The sequence below is a fragment of the Crocodylus porosus genome, unplaced genomic scaffold (genome assembly GCF_001723895.1).
Source record: "Crocodylus porosus isolate Cpor-Errol unplaced genomic scaffold, CroPor_comp1, whole genome shotgun sequence".
Taxonomy (NCBI): Eukaryota; Metazoa; Chordata; order Crocodylia; family Crocodylidae; genus Crocodylus; species Crocodylus porosus.
The window spans coordinates 229220424-229235423 of NW_017728886.1; the positions used below are offsets into that span (position 1 = coordinate 229220424).

Below are 15000 nucleotides of genomic sequence, written 5' to 3' on the forward strand. Positions count from 1 at the left end.
AGTGGTAACTTTGGGTTAATTGATCTTAATTGATTAAAAGACAATGACCAAAGGCTGCAGAACAGGGAAGCATGCAGGCACAGAGTCTGGGACTGGAGCCAGAGCTATGGGGGAGCTGAAAAGGTAGATGGGGAGGGGGGAAAATGGAACTAAGGGAAAGTATGGGTGTTAAAGAGAGGCTCTGGGTGTGGGGAGCCAGAGGATGGCTCCAGGGCAGCTAGAGAAGTTGCAGGGAGTGGCAGTAGGTGCTGGGAGCTGAAGAAAGGCTCCAGCTGCTGGAGAAAACTGCAGGACAGCTGCAGGGGGGGCGGTGCGTAGGGCAGGGAACACCCTCTGTTCCTGGGTGAGGTCCATGATTCCTGGATGAAACAATGAGAGGTTAAGGCTCAGTCATTACAGGCCATTCAGTAGAGGCCTGCTACCCTTGTATTTCAATCATTCCCAATCAGGCTCATTCATCAGGAACCAATTTACATGGGAGGGGTACAGTGAATCATATTGTTGCAACATGGGATGCCCAGGCAGAGGACAGAAGATGGAGGCTTGACATATAAAATGGAAATTTGACATGACTTTGATTCACTTACAAACACAGGCCTAAACCATAAAATATCCATATGAAACAATAAAAATCAATACAAAAATGATAATAATACAATATACAACAGTAAAAATCAATACAAACTTAATAATAATACAATATAAAACAGTGGATATCCAAAACCAAAAACTTGCTACCAAAATAAAAATGTTTAAAGCTTATCCTAAGCCTTAGCTTACTTATACTTTTCTATAGGGAATAGAGAGGGAGAGAAAAAGTCAGAAATGGTTGGGGAAGGGGAGTGAGTGCAATAAAAAAAAAAAGAAAACTACGGGGGTTTTGCTACAGTCTCAAGTTGGTCTGCATACCTGCATTAATGCGCATTAGTGTATGCACGTGTAGATGCGTGCCTAAATTGCCTTAATGCGCATTACACTAATGTGTAAAAGCATGTGTAGACACACCCCCTGAGTAGTGCATCAGCATATATCCCAGTTAATGTGGCCCTGCCTTGCTGTTGGTCCAGCACAACTCAACTCAAAATGAATAGCTTGTCCATCTTAAAAGAACTCTTCAAAGCTGTGTAATTTGCATTTCTAGCTACAAGAGATGTTTTAAAACAAATTAGTTGTAATTAACTCCTAGTCTTTAGGCTCGTCAGAGGAGTGGAAGGAAGAAGACCAAGGGAGCCACGGAACACTGAACCAGGAGACACCCTCAAGAACAGCCCAGCCAAGATGGATGATGACCACAAAAAATACCCAGATAAGAGACAGGGGCCCAGATAGTCCTGGATTTGGGAGGAAGGCACGTACACCCTCAGGAGGCCTTAAATGCCTCTACACTAATGTTTGTAGTATGGGGAACAAGCAGAAGGCACTTGCCCTCCTGCTAGCTAACACAAACCCAGACATAGTGGGGCTCACTGAGACTTGGTGGGATCCAACGCACGACTGGGTGATAAACATCAAGGGCTATAGGCTGTATAGGCAGGATAGAATGGGGAGAAAAGGTTGGGGCGTGGTACTCTACATCAAAGAGCAATACACATCCTCAGCAAATAGCACTGGGTCCAAAGTAGGGCAGATTGAGGTGCTCTGGGTCAGAATACAAGGGGGTCAGGGGGAAAGGAACCTAACAGTGGGGTCTACTATAGGTCACATAACCAGGGGGAAGAGCTGGACCAGGAATTCTCTGGTCAGCTTGCGAAGACAGTCAAGTCAAGGGACATGGTCATCATGGGTGACCTAAACTATCTGGACATCTGCTGGGAAGAGCAGTCAGTGACCAGTCACGTAGGTTCCTAGCCAAATTATAGAACCTCCATCTAACCCAGGAAGCGCACAGTTCCACCAGGGGAAATGCCTCATTGGACCTGGTCCTGGCCTACTGAAATTCACCACCCAGCGAAGGTGTCAAGGCAGCAGCCCTGGACTTCAGGAGGGTGGATTTCAATGAGATAAGGAAACTAGTAAGGGAGGCACTGAGGTGCTGGAGGGGAGTTGCGAGTCCAAGAGGAGTGGTCGTTCCTTAAGGAGACGATCCTCCAAGCCCAAAAGGTGACAATTCCCATGTGGATCAAAGGGGGCAAGAGCGCTCAAAAGCCCCCATAGCTCACCAAAAGCATCCAGGAACATCTCAAAGCCAAAAAGGAGGCGTACACCCAATGGAAGGGAGGGGCTCTCACCAAAGAAGAGTATACCTCCACTGCTCGTGATTGTAGGCGTGCTGTTAGGAAGGCTAAGGCAGAGATGGAACTGGGACTAGCTACCCGGATCACGGAAAACAAAAAGTCCTTTTTTAAATACATAGAGGGTAAAAAGAAGGTACCAAGTAACGTAGGGTCTCTGAAAGACATGCTTGGTAATCTGGTGGTAGCACCAGGTGACAAAGCTAATATCTTTAACAGTTTATTTTCTTCCATTTTTTGGAGCAGGGACAGGGACATCTCCAACACTGGGAATCCAGCTGGACCCAAGGGAGGTGCAGCTAGGCTCAGGGTCAGTGAGGACCTAGTCAGGGAACTTCTGGAGGGACTAGACATGTTCAAATTAGCAGATCCCGATAATCTCCACCCCAGAGTGCTGAGGGAACTGGCAGAGGTCATTGCAGGACCCCTAGCACAGCTTTACGAGCACTTGTAGTGCTCTGGCAGAAGACTGGAAAAGGGCCAATGTGGTCCCCATTTTGAAAAAAGGGAGGAAAGAGGACCCAGGAAACTATAGGCCCATTAGTTTTACCTCAGTCCTGGTGAAGCTCTTTGAGAAAATTATCCAAGAGCACATCTGCAAGGGACCAGCAGGGGAGATTATGCTTAGAGGCAACCAACATGGGTTCATTAAAGGCAGGTCCTGTCAGACCAACCTGGTTGCCTTCTACGACCAGGACACAAAAGGCCTGGACACAGGTGTTGTGGTGCATGTAGTCTTACTGGACTTTAGGAAGGCCTTCAACACTGTCTCTCACCCCATCCTCATTAAAAAATTAAGCGACTGTGGTGTTGATGCCTACACAGTCAGATGGGTCACAAATTGGCTGGAGGGCTGCACCCAGAGAGTGGTGGTGGACGGGTCATTTTCAAGCTGGAGAGACATGGGCAGTGGGGTTCCTCAGGGCTTGGTCCTTGGTCCCCCACTGCTCAATATCTTCATTAGCGACTTGGACAAGGGGGTGAAAAGCACCTTGTTCAAGTTTGCAGATGACACTAAGATGTGGGGAGAAGTGAGTGTGTTAAAAGAGAGGGACAGGCTACAACTAGATCTGAACAGGTTACAGAGGTGGGTGGATGAGAATAGGATGGGTTTCAATATGGACAAGTGTAAGGTATTGCACCTGGGGAGGAAAAACCAGCAGCATATCTACAGGCTGGGGAACTCCGTTCGTGTCAGCACAGAGGCAGAAAAGATCTTGGAGTCACTATTGATTCCAAGATGAATGCAGGCTGCCAATGTAGGGACACAGTCAGGAAGGCCAACCATACCTTGTCATGCATCCACAGATGCATCACGAGCAGGTCCAAGGAGGTAATCTATGCAACACTGGTCAGGCCACAGTTGGAGTACTGCATCCAGTTCTGGGCACCGCACTTCAGGAGGGATGTGGGTAGCATCAAGAGGGTCCAGAGGAGGGCCACTCTCATGGTCAAGGGGCAGCAGGGTAGGTCCTATGAGGAGAGGCTAAGGGACCTGAACCTGTTCAGCCTATACAAAAGAAGGCTGAGAAGGGATCTGGTGGCCACCTACAAACTGGCGAAGGGGGACCAGCAGGCAATGGGAGAGTCCCTGTTCCCCCAAGCACTACTGGGAGTTACAAAGAATAATGGCCATAAGTTGACTGAAAGTAGATTCAAGCTAGACATCAGGAGGCACTGCTTCACAGTCAGGGCAGCTAGGATCTGGAACCAACTTCCTAGGGAAGTGGTGCTCGACTCTCCCTTGGTGATCTTCAAAAGGAGGCTAGACATTCACCTAGCTGGGGTCGTTTGATCCCAGCAATCTTTCCTGCCCATGGCAGGGGGTCAAACTTGATGACCTGCTTAGGTCCCTTCCGACTCTACTAACTATGAAACTATGAAACTATATAATCTGACAAGAAAAAGGAATGGTCCCTTCTGCATAAGTGGAATCATCCCTTCCCAGTGTCTCTAGAACAGCATCAAGCAAAGCATAATCAGTATGGTGAGTAGGAGATAAAACAAACCCGTTGGCACTGGGCAGTGGCAGAGAATGCCTGTTTCATCTGTGATAGCTATTCTAACACTGTTACTTTCAGTTGGGTCGTTCCTCCTCTCACCAGTCTGTTCATATACCATCTGTCCATGCTCAAAAATATCAAGGGAATTATGTTGTGTCATCACGCATTAGAAGACCGAAGATGAACTTTCTAGAACATACAAAGTATTACAATTTACTGCACCACAAAATTTATATCATAAACTCTCCTATATCTCTGACTTAATGCTTTGGGAATGCTGCAGAGTATAATCAAGTAATATAAGAAACTTTAAAATCAAGATCAATGATCTCTTTATCTTCTTTCTCCTCTCATTATTAAAAACAAAACAAAAAAAACTAGTTTCATCTTTATATTGCACTTTTCCTTATGCATGGGAAAGAGCTCAGTTTACATCTGAGATGCCTATACTTTTCAATTAATCTTCCTTAGCATCCTCCCTCTGTTGTAATGTGGACAGAAAACTGCCGCATGCTTATGGCTACACAAGTAATGTACGGTGATACTTGCCATGGATCAGTTAAGACTTCCATTTATGTATGTTTATGCTAAAATAACCTATTTTTTGTTCCCACCATTCCTACTTATTTCTCCATGTCCTCCAGACATAATTTGCTTCTTCTTTCATTAACATCTTATGTCTGGCATTTTGGATTGTAAGTTTTTTGCAACAGAGATAGTCCTACATATGCTGGTCAGGTCAGTAGAAATTTTGCCATTGACTTCACCGGGGCCCAGATGTCATCCCAGGTGTCTACTAATAGCTTAGGGTCCCTGTACACAAGCACGGGGGCTGCTCTGACGTGCTATAATTACGACACATTGGAGTAGATTTGATTAATTGAGTCTGCTGAAGTGTGGTTATGATTACCCTGCTCTAGCAGTCTTTTGAGTCTCATGTATCAGTGTCCCTGCACTTAAAAATAATGGCGGGGCACCATCATCAAACGAGCTTAGTTCAAGCACTCCTGCCACTATTTTTAAGTGCAGGAATGCCGATATACGAGAGTCTGTGGTGCTTTAATTAAAATGGCTCTCAGAGCTGCTCTAATTAAAATGCCACCCTCCCCACCCCCTGGAGCACGTGTAAAAGTGCCCTTAGAGCTCATCTTTTAGGATGAGTTTTTAACAGACATCCTAAAGGAGTTTCATGTCCAAGCCCTGTTGTTGTGCCTTTGAAATATTACACCTCCCTTTACCATCAGAATATATAGCTATTCTATATATGAAATAGCCACTGAACACTGTCTTTGGCCCAACCATGACAGAGAAAAGTCAGTCCTCTAATGATATGATTACCTTGCTCTACGCATTCCCATTTTTACTTCTCAGCCAGATCTTCTACAGTGAAGGCAAACAGAAGACTTAACTAATCTTTTCTATTTCATAAAATGCAGTTCACACACCCATACAAACTCAATGTGTCAGCTGTACAAACAGCAGGTTTCTTAAGCAATTCAGGTATACTTGCCCTTTCTTTCACCACATTTTTGGGTATTATGCAAGTTGAACAGGAATATTAAAGGGCAGGTTAAATAGTCTGGCATTGCTGTTTTCTCTAATTCGTGCCCCGCATTGGCAACCTTTGTAAAATCCACTTTCTGCTCTGGGCTGCCTTTGTTTTCTAAAGCTACAAAAAAAAAAAAGAGATTTTGGTCGAATGTTTTGATGTTCATCAAAAAAATCAAGCACTGAATCAGAACCCAGATTCATCCAGGTTCTTAGAAAACTATACTAGACACATTCCTCATTAGGCATCTGTTTATTCCAAAACACACACACACAGGGGATAGAATTAGATAACACTTTTCTGGCTTACTAAATGGGTTAGACTTAGTAAATATGGTACTCGATTTTCAACTGATTCTACCATCTGTCAGCAAACTTATTGCTTTTTTCAGGGTTTTTTTCTTGTGGTAATTTCTGGGATTTTTCCCCCTTTGTTCTTTTCATGAATATACATGCTTATAAAGTTTAACGGGAGAGTAACATAGAGAATAAATACATCCACAAAGTCTGAACAGTGTAAGTAACATTACAACCAGAGGGCATAGTGGGGCTTGTAATTCTTTGTTAGTAAACACCATAGAAAAATCTCTCATGTTTAGGAGAGACCTTAAAAGTATTTTGCAGGTATATTCAAATACCAGCTGCAGCTGTTAGAGGTCCACACCGTGTCTGGAGTGCATAATGTAAGAGAGTGTAATATATGATACAAGAGTTATTATGAGAAAAGAAGAGGGAAAAACAAAGTACTGTGTCGACACCCTGAAGGGATAGAGAAGGCAAGCCATGCAGGGAATTTGTTAAACAGACTCTCCATTTTGAATAAGCCCCAGGATAATAAAATAGGCACAATAGAATAAAGTAAACAAGAACAGCACCAAAACATCATAGCTCATCTGACAATGAGATACAGGAAAAAGTAAGTGGCAGTAATAAATAGCAGAAAAGTCATTTCCCAGAAATTTAATTAGGACCCTGATTCTTCTGTACCTGTTGTCTCCTTGACACCAGCTAGAAAAGGAACATATGCCATTAATAGAGAAATTCCTGGCAGATGTATTTCGTCCAATTAAGATTTGGTGTATGTGGATGTGATTACATTGCCCCATCTGGAAAAAGCCCATTGGCCTGCACTAGTCATATCATTACAGGCAGGCTGTAGGCTGTTCTGAGGGTAGGTTGCTCTCAGGCACTCCCATATAAGCTGTTTCACCTTGTGTAGAATAGGTTGAGCCAGAAAGAGAAAACAAAGCAGACTATGATTCTCAGCTTAGCAGGTAGGATGCTCATCTGGGATGTAGAATATCTAATTCCCGTCTCAGTCAATATCTAAATATGACGTAGAGCAGTGCCAACAGAAGAGAATTAGACCCCCATACTAAAATATCCTACTGCACCATCATGGGCAGTGGGAGATATAAATTAATATCCCTTCCAACAGAGGAGAGGATTGAATCTGGGTTTCCCACAATGTTGAGGAGTAGCCTAACCAAAGGGTTATTTAACAGAAATGCCCACCACAATCCAGCATGTTTTCAATGAGTACATGAAAACAAAAGATTTTTGTATCAAATCAACTTTTGTTAAAAATCTAAATCAAGTTTTTACGGTGTTTAATTTTAATGAGGAAAAAACCCCACAGGTCCATCCAAACCTGCCGTATTTCTTTGATTGACGGGTTGATTTTGTAGTTTGGCTGTAGAACCAAACTACAAAATACAAAAATACAAAAATAAATCAGCTATTCACAGAGCCATATGACTAAATTAATTTAGTTTGTTATTCATTCCAGAGATAAGAGATGACAATGGAACACAATTCAAATGGTACATAGATGTATCTACCCACTCTAAACAATAGTGAAAGAAAGAGAGGCCCACAAAAAAAGAAGGCAGGTAAGTTAGGGCGGTGTGAGGACTGAGGACATTATGAGTGGGACTGGCTGAACAAATTGTTATAATGACAGAACCTGCATGGATGAAACTGGAGATATTTGTCAGCTAAGGATGTGCTGACAAAGTAGGGATGGGTAGGGATGGATGTCCTGGGAAGGTAGCGTAGCATCAATTTTTCAGCCTTCCTTCTATTCACTTGCCTCAGGTTGACACCAGCAAGGGTGCAGAGAGAATTCTTGCCATTCACTCAGTTTTTATGGTCTAGTATTCTCAGTGCTTGACCATGATTCCTTGGCAACCAGGGTTCAAAGGTGACTTCCCAATCAACTACTAGCCATGGCCAGGACTACTTAACTTGCAAGACTAGACAAGACACAGTCATTTAGTTCAAGCCACCCTCTGAATTTCTGGGTCTACAGTTATCTGGGAAACACTTGTGTCCCTTCAATGACAACTTCAGGATTGCCAAGAAATTGAGTCACAGCAATACACCAGAGTATGAAACCTGGAGTATGTATTCATTAAGATTTAAAATATGTCATAGACACCCATTCAAAGTGTTCCAGGCCACCGGTTTTCAAACTTCCTAAAGTCAGGAAACCCTCTCTAATCACTTATGCCCCAGAATCCCTAATCCTGGTTCTGTGGGCCATGTGAACAGACACAGAGCCCGGCGACCCAGCCTGGCAATGGCAACGCACTGCCGCCTAGTCTGCTCCTCCATTACCCGCCATCTCTTTGTGGAGCCCTGGATGACCTACCACGGAGCCCCAGGTTTCTAAGGGCTCTAGACGTCAGTGAGTGAAACAGAATAACCCCTCATAAGCATTAAAGCAATAATTTAGGAATACCATAGGTTCATAGATTCATAGAAAATTAGGGTTGGAAGGGACCTCAGGTGATCATCTAGTCCAACCACTTGCTCAAAGCAGGACCATCCCAACAAGATCATCCCAGCAAGGCTTTGTCTAGCCTGATCTTAAAATTCTCCAAAAACATCTCTAGATAGCCTGTTCAAGGGCTTTACTACCCTCCTAGTGAGAAAGTTTTTTACTATCCTTCTAGTAAGAAACTTTTTTCCTAATATCTAAAATAAATTTCCCTTGCTGCAGCTTGAGACCATTGCTCCTTTGCTCATAACTAACCCTTAACTAGAAACTGAAGTTACATAAGAACAAAGATACAGAAAATATAAAGGCTAGGAAGGGGAAAGGAAAATACCACAGAAGAATCTTTGCAGGGTCTAAAATAAAAAGTAGGAAGCCAAAGAAAGAAGAAAAATGTATCTACAGGTATATATATATCTGGTAACATGGTGTTAACCACAGTATCATGAAATGAAAACCACTAGGGAGTTATATAAACAAAGCACAATGTACAGCTTCAGTGTAATTCGATGTTTAAGTTTCAAGTTAGTAACTTTGGCACCTGAGAGCCTGTAAATACCTACATTTCTGCAATTGTGCATGACTAGAAGCATTGCCCCCTTGGCTGAGCATACCTCTTGTGTACGTTCATTTGAGACAAACAAACTAATTGTCCTCTGAGGGGTCTTCTCTGATGCACATGCTCAGAGCACAACCAACATATACTGACAGTACTAAGTTCAGTACAAACACAGCCACAGTTACTTTCACTAGAAACATGACTAGAAAAAGAGTTGCCATATCCCAAGTTTATATAATGATTTAGAGTTTAGAGCACTTGCCTATGATCTAAGCCAATGGGGACCAACTTTTTTGCAGACTTGCCTCAAATTAGCCCCACAACCACCCCCAAGCACCACTCTAATCTCCTTCCCTTCCTGATCTGCTGCTCAGCTTTCTGCCCTATCTGCCACTGTGCTGCCTGTACCCCCTCCCCAGTCAGTGACATGCCACACAGAGGTTGCCTTTGCCACATGAAAAATGCATGCTGTAGATTGGCCACCCCTAATCTATACCACCATGACCTGCAAGGGTTCTAACCCACATTTCTCACTTCCTGGGGAGTGCCATCACTGGGCTATAGACTAGGTTGGGGTGTGGCCTCTCCATCCTTCCAGCTGAAGCTATGTCACTGTGCAAGAATGCAAGACCCCTAAGCAATAAGCAATAGGCAACAGTACTCTGCCTCATTCTTACCTCATCCATTTTCAAACAGCTAGTGCATTGAGGAGCACTAATAGGAAGCTGGTCCTGTTCCCCTTACACATGTTAAAAGGCTCATCTACAGCTTATGGTAAAAGACTCTGTCCCTTCTGCAGTCACAAAGTGGGTGGCTGCACCAGAAATGGGTTGTATTCAGAAATGGCTACACTGAAATAACAGAACTAAAAAAGGTTAGGGAACTGAACAGACTGAGTAGGATAAAGAGAATGGAAGAAAGGGACACGGAGAGGAAATGACAAATGTAGAAAGAGATTCATTGCATGAGAATGTATCAATTTATATTGATAGCTCTAACTGCAGTAGAAGCAGGCAAGCTCAAAGCATGTAACAATTCATTCAATGTGTGATGAACAAAAGTACAAAAAGTAATCAAGAGTAAGATAAAGGTTAGGACAAGACATAAAACATCAGTACATGGGAGGACTAGAAAGATTATAGGAATGATGGTGAGAGTATAAAAATGATAAGAAAAAGCATGAAGAATGAAAGGAGGAGTGAATGAGAGGTGAAGATAAATGGGAAGACAGGTTTCATATACATAAAGGAACAAGAAGTGGCACAAGAGGTGATCTAGGAAATGGAAGGGGTAATATATTGTCAGAAATAGTTGACACTGTAAAAAAATAAAATGAATTCTTTGCTTCAACATTCACAGAAGTTGAGGCAGAAATAACTAGATATTCATTTTTCCATGGAAAGAAGAAAATATATTGAAATAAATCAGGACTATACATCACAAAGTAAAAAAAAGGGAGGACATCATAAGTCCTAAATTAGTAACCAGTGCCAAAGACTAACCCCATAATCTTCAAGGAAATGGTGAAAGATAAGTGTAGGTACATTAGTAAATATAGTACTTTTTTAATTTGGAGAAATAAAATAGAGGTTAGCAGATTTGACACCTGCCTTCTTAGGATTGGGTTTAGATTTGATCATGAAAACCTATAACTCTGAAAAACCTATAACCCTTTAGGGACAACACTGAAAAAAATGAATCAAATGAAAGAATATAAGATAAGAGTACTAAAAACATTGGAGAAAATATTGAAAGCAGCTTAGCAACAAAAAATAAGATAACAGTTACCATCTTAATAAGAATGGTCTACCGTGGATTCACAAAAGACATCATCCTTAAAAACTCCTACTGTATTGCTGTGAGCAAAAAAGCTCATGTGATGCTTGCATGTAGAAAGAGGAAAATATAAAGTAGGAGAGTATTTTATGTCTGCATATAGCACTGGTGAGGAGTATTGTGTCTTAGATCTCAATGTAATTTCCTACTTCCTAGCCCCTCTCTCTATTCCCATAGCCTTCCCCACCCCAAAATTCATAGTTTTCATTCTTGTTCAATTTATTAACCAAGATATACCGAGAACGTAAATTCTTACTTTGTTCCCTTTGCTGAGTTTCTGAAAGATAATGAACTAACTGGTTTCTGGGTAATTTATGCATACATTTATATACTAAGCTGTAGTTTAATCAAACTCCTTTGCCTTGCGTAGTATAATAGCAATATCTAATGAAAACATATGAAGTATGTGTTTCGTAATTACCTCAGACAGCTCATTTCGATTCGCTTCCTATTTAAATCCCCAAATTCCTATCTTCTTGCATTGTAAACACTTTCCTTCCTATCTCATCAATCTGAGTTATGTAAATGATGTGGGGGTGGGGGTGCAATTAGATTTTTTTCCCCTCAGTGTTATCAAAGCCTCTGTTCTCAATGAAACAGCTGACAGGGGTGCACACAAATATGCTCCTTCTTTGACTCAAGAGCCAGAGTTCATGTAAAATTGCAAAGAACTCTGCAAACACTATTGGAGTGGTATTGCTGGGCCCAGGATACAGAGATTTCTAAATTAATTATTCAGACAACAAACAAATTCATAAACTGAGTCTGTGACACAACACAAGGGCAGATGAATCTGAAATATGTTGAAAACTATAACCTTGACTGTCCTCTCACTCACACTGGAGTAGATCAGGACTAATTTCTTTCAGGCCAATGGGACTATAGGAAAGTAATTTGATGTGAGAGAATCAGGTGCTATATTTCCTGATGCCTCAGAGATAACAAATTTGTTATAGCAGAAAAGGGAAGGAAAATGGATACCTAAAAGGCCCAAGGTAGCAACCCTCTAGGAAAATGACTTTGCACCAGCCTTATGCAGTAGTTCAAAATCATAGCCACAACCAGCAGGGAACCAGATAAGTTTCTGCAGCTACCAGCTACACACAATATGCAGCCATGGGTGGTAACTTTAATGTACCTAAGGAAAAGGCAGCGGAGAGGATATCAATAGTGATGTCAAATCAATACAGAAATTGTCAGTGGTTGCCAATAAGCCATCCCCTCTTGCTACTGCAGAAGAATACTCTTTCTGCTTATGCTAAATTAATTCTATGCATTTGTAGTTTAAATGTAAACCTGCATTTACTCGATGTTTATTGACTTGCCAAACACATAACCAAATAACATGAACTAGAGAAATAATATTTTGCTTCTGAACAGCACCTTCTGTGCTGAAGGATCACAGAATAATTCACCCCAAACTGTAAATTCATTTACAGTATCAACTATTCTGCCCTTCTAGGAGGAAAACACAGGAACAGTGTCAGTTGGTTTAAAGTGAAATCAGTGGAAGCACTTTTGCTTACACCAGCTGAAGATCTGGCCCATGTTCTTTAGTGCAAGATGACTTGTCTTACAATCAAGAAAATTACTGCACAAAAGAATAAAAGTAATGTCTCCTTGAGCAAATGTGCATCTTCTTTAATACTGGGAGGTCCACTGAGTTCTACTATCTTTATGTCAAGCTGTTGACCATAATCAAGCTAGTTTGAATTTATTCTATTGTAAGACAGAGCAGAATAAGAAACAAAGTGTGCCAGGAAACAAGCATATTTCATAGATGTTTAAAGATGAAGTCAAAGCCATTCCTAGAGGTGCGCAGGACCTGGGGCATATCAGCCTGTGTGGGGCCGGAGAGGGGTGTCAAGTGGCTGGAGGTAGTGGGAAGGTAGAGGTGGCAAACAGCCAGAGCCAGTCAAGGGACGGGGAGGGGAATGGCGAGCAGCCAGAACTAGCAGTGCTCAGTGGTGGCACGTGGTAGCTGCTGCGGGGCCTATGTGGCACTGACTGCTGGGCCCCCCAAAGTGCGGGGCCCAGGGCAGTCACCCCAATTCGCACCCCCTAGGGACAGCCTTGGCTGCAGTAGTCAAAAGGAAACGATCATTTCAAATTACAAACATTACATACCTGAGAATATTTGTGGATCCCTTCCTTTGTAACCTAGAGCAGAGGTTCTCAGACTGTGGCCTGTGAACCACCACTGGTCCACAAACTCCATTCAGGTAGTCATAGATTTATTTTTTCTGATGACAGAGATTAAGTGGTCCACTGAGACCCTCAGCAATTTTCAAGTGGTCTGCAAAAATAAAAGTTTGAGAACCACAGACCTAAAGGGTATCCTGATACCACCTAAAGTTGCTGAACTTCATTGTCAATGCGGCTGCTGAGATATCAATAGCCCTACTCTCTTTTTAGCTGCGATTCATATGGGTACAATGTGACTCCTTCCTTGCTGTTTTCTCAGTCCTGATTCCATGCCATGTCCCCTTCTCCTTTTCCACGAAATGCATCTTCCTTTCATTGCACTTGTTGTTTCTTTTTTCTCTTCTTCCTTCTTGTCAATAATATTAAATATCTTTAATATGTTTATTAAATGGGACTCAGCTGAAAGACAGAGGTATGTGGTTATATAGTACTGTTACTGGGATCTGTAGGTTTAGTAAGGCTAGTACTGACTTGTTGTAGAATCTCAGTATCTAACAGGTTTATTTGCCAGGAAAAATAAATTCTTCATAAAGTCTCAAGATCTCCTCCAGTGCTGAGATTCTATCTCAAATCCTGTAAATTTGTCACTTTCTTAAGCCCCCAAAGCTGGAATTAACTGGAATAGCTTGAATAAGAGCTTTCATTTACAAGGGAAAAGGTCTATTTCTAGCCCTTGTGGGTCAGGGGAAAAAATTAAAATTATAGAACATAAGTGACCCACACCAAAAGGCAAGCTGCAGACATAGGCTAAGGAGAGACATTCAAAAAGCCAGAGCCTGAATTGATTCAGTCATTGCAGGTTAGTCTAAATTGGCTAGGCTGAACTGGTTTGTAACTGGACAAACATTGTCTCTGGACTGAGGAAATTCAGGCACATGTCTGCAGTGGCTCAGGCTAGAACCTGGGGGTGCTACAGCAGCCCTCCCTTCCCATGTACAGTACTGAGCTGAGGGGGGTGGGCGTGACCAGGCCCTGGCAGAATGCTTTGATTAGGGAGATCTACCTGCACCATCCCAGGCTTTTCCCCACTGGCTTCTCAAGGGGTGGGAGTGTTGCCAGACCCCAACCTCAGATAGCACTCTGAGGCAAGGGAGTGGGGTGTGCAGTGCATGCATCTGTTGATGATATGGAGATTTTCAATCTCCCTCCCTGCTTTTTTATACTGTCTGCAGCAAACTGACAGGCAAGCAAGCCAGCAGGGGGCTGATAACAGTGTTTAAAATAGCATTTCTCACCCCATAGCAAAACAATAGCTTCTCTCCATAAACTCTTCTTAAACAGCTTACCAGCTGACCTGTGGCTTAGCTCCAAAAAACCCTAAGCAGTCACTGTTCTGTCTGCCTGTCTGAGTGAAATTAGAGAGACATACACACACAGATACCTCTCAGCATTAGCTAGCAGAATGCATTCTTAGCATACGTGGGGCTGGGGTCCATGCTGTGGGAGATGGGATAGAGATGGGGGATTCCTGCTTGAGCAGTGGTGAGGGGAAGAGGTAAAGTCAGGGGGAAGTTAGGCAGACCCTTCTGTACCTGCGGTCTCCGCAGCAGCTTCATCCAGGGAGCAGAGGGGAGGGGCCATCCCTGCTATGGAGCAGACAGCCCTACCCAGCCCAGCCCAGAGAGCATGCCAAGATGCTGGGGGAGTCTGATTTATGGTAAAATATCATTCTGACTTTGAAGTAAACACTTTACTAGTGAAGAAAGTATTGCAACAAAGTTTTGAAGGTCAGGTTATTGACTCTTGATTGTGTGGGGGGGGTGGAGTCATACTGTCATTTGCTACACTGTTCACTCATTGTTTCAGAGACCTCTTACTTCCCCCCAGATCATTCATTCT

General features: G+C 42.7%; 1 long non-coding RNA gene across 1 annotated transcript in view; it reads right to left on the minus strand.

Annotated features, from left to right (window-relative positions):
• LOC109320382 overlaps window positions 1-13508 on the minus strand; it is a 139947-nt gene extending 126439 nt beyond the window's left edge. The window contains exon 1 of the long non-coding RNA XR_002103784.1: window positions 13084-13508. This is a non-coding gene — a long non-coding RNA (uncharacterized LOC109320382). The remainder of the gene's footprint in view (window positions 1-13083) is intronic.
• Between the last annotated feature and the right edge of the window lie 1492 nt (window positions 13509-15000).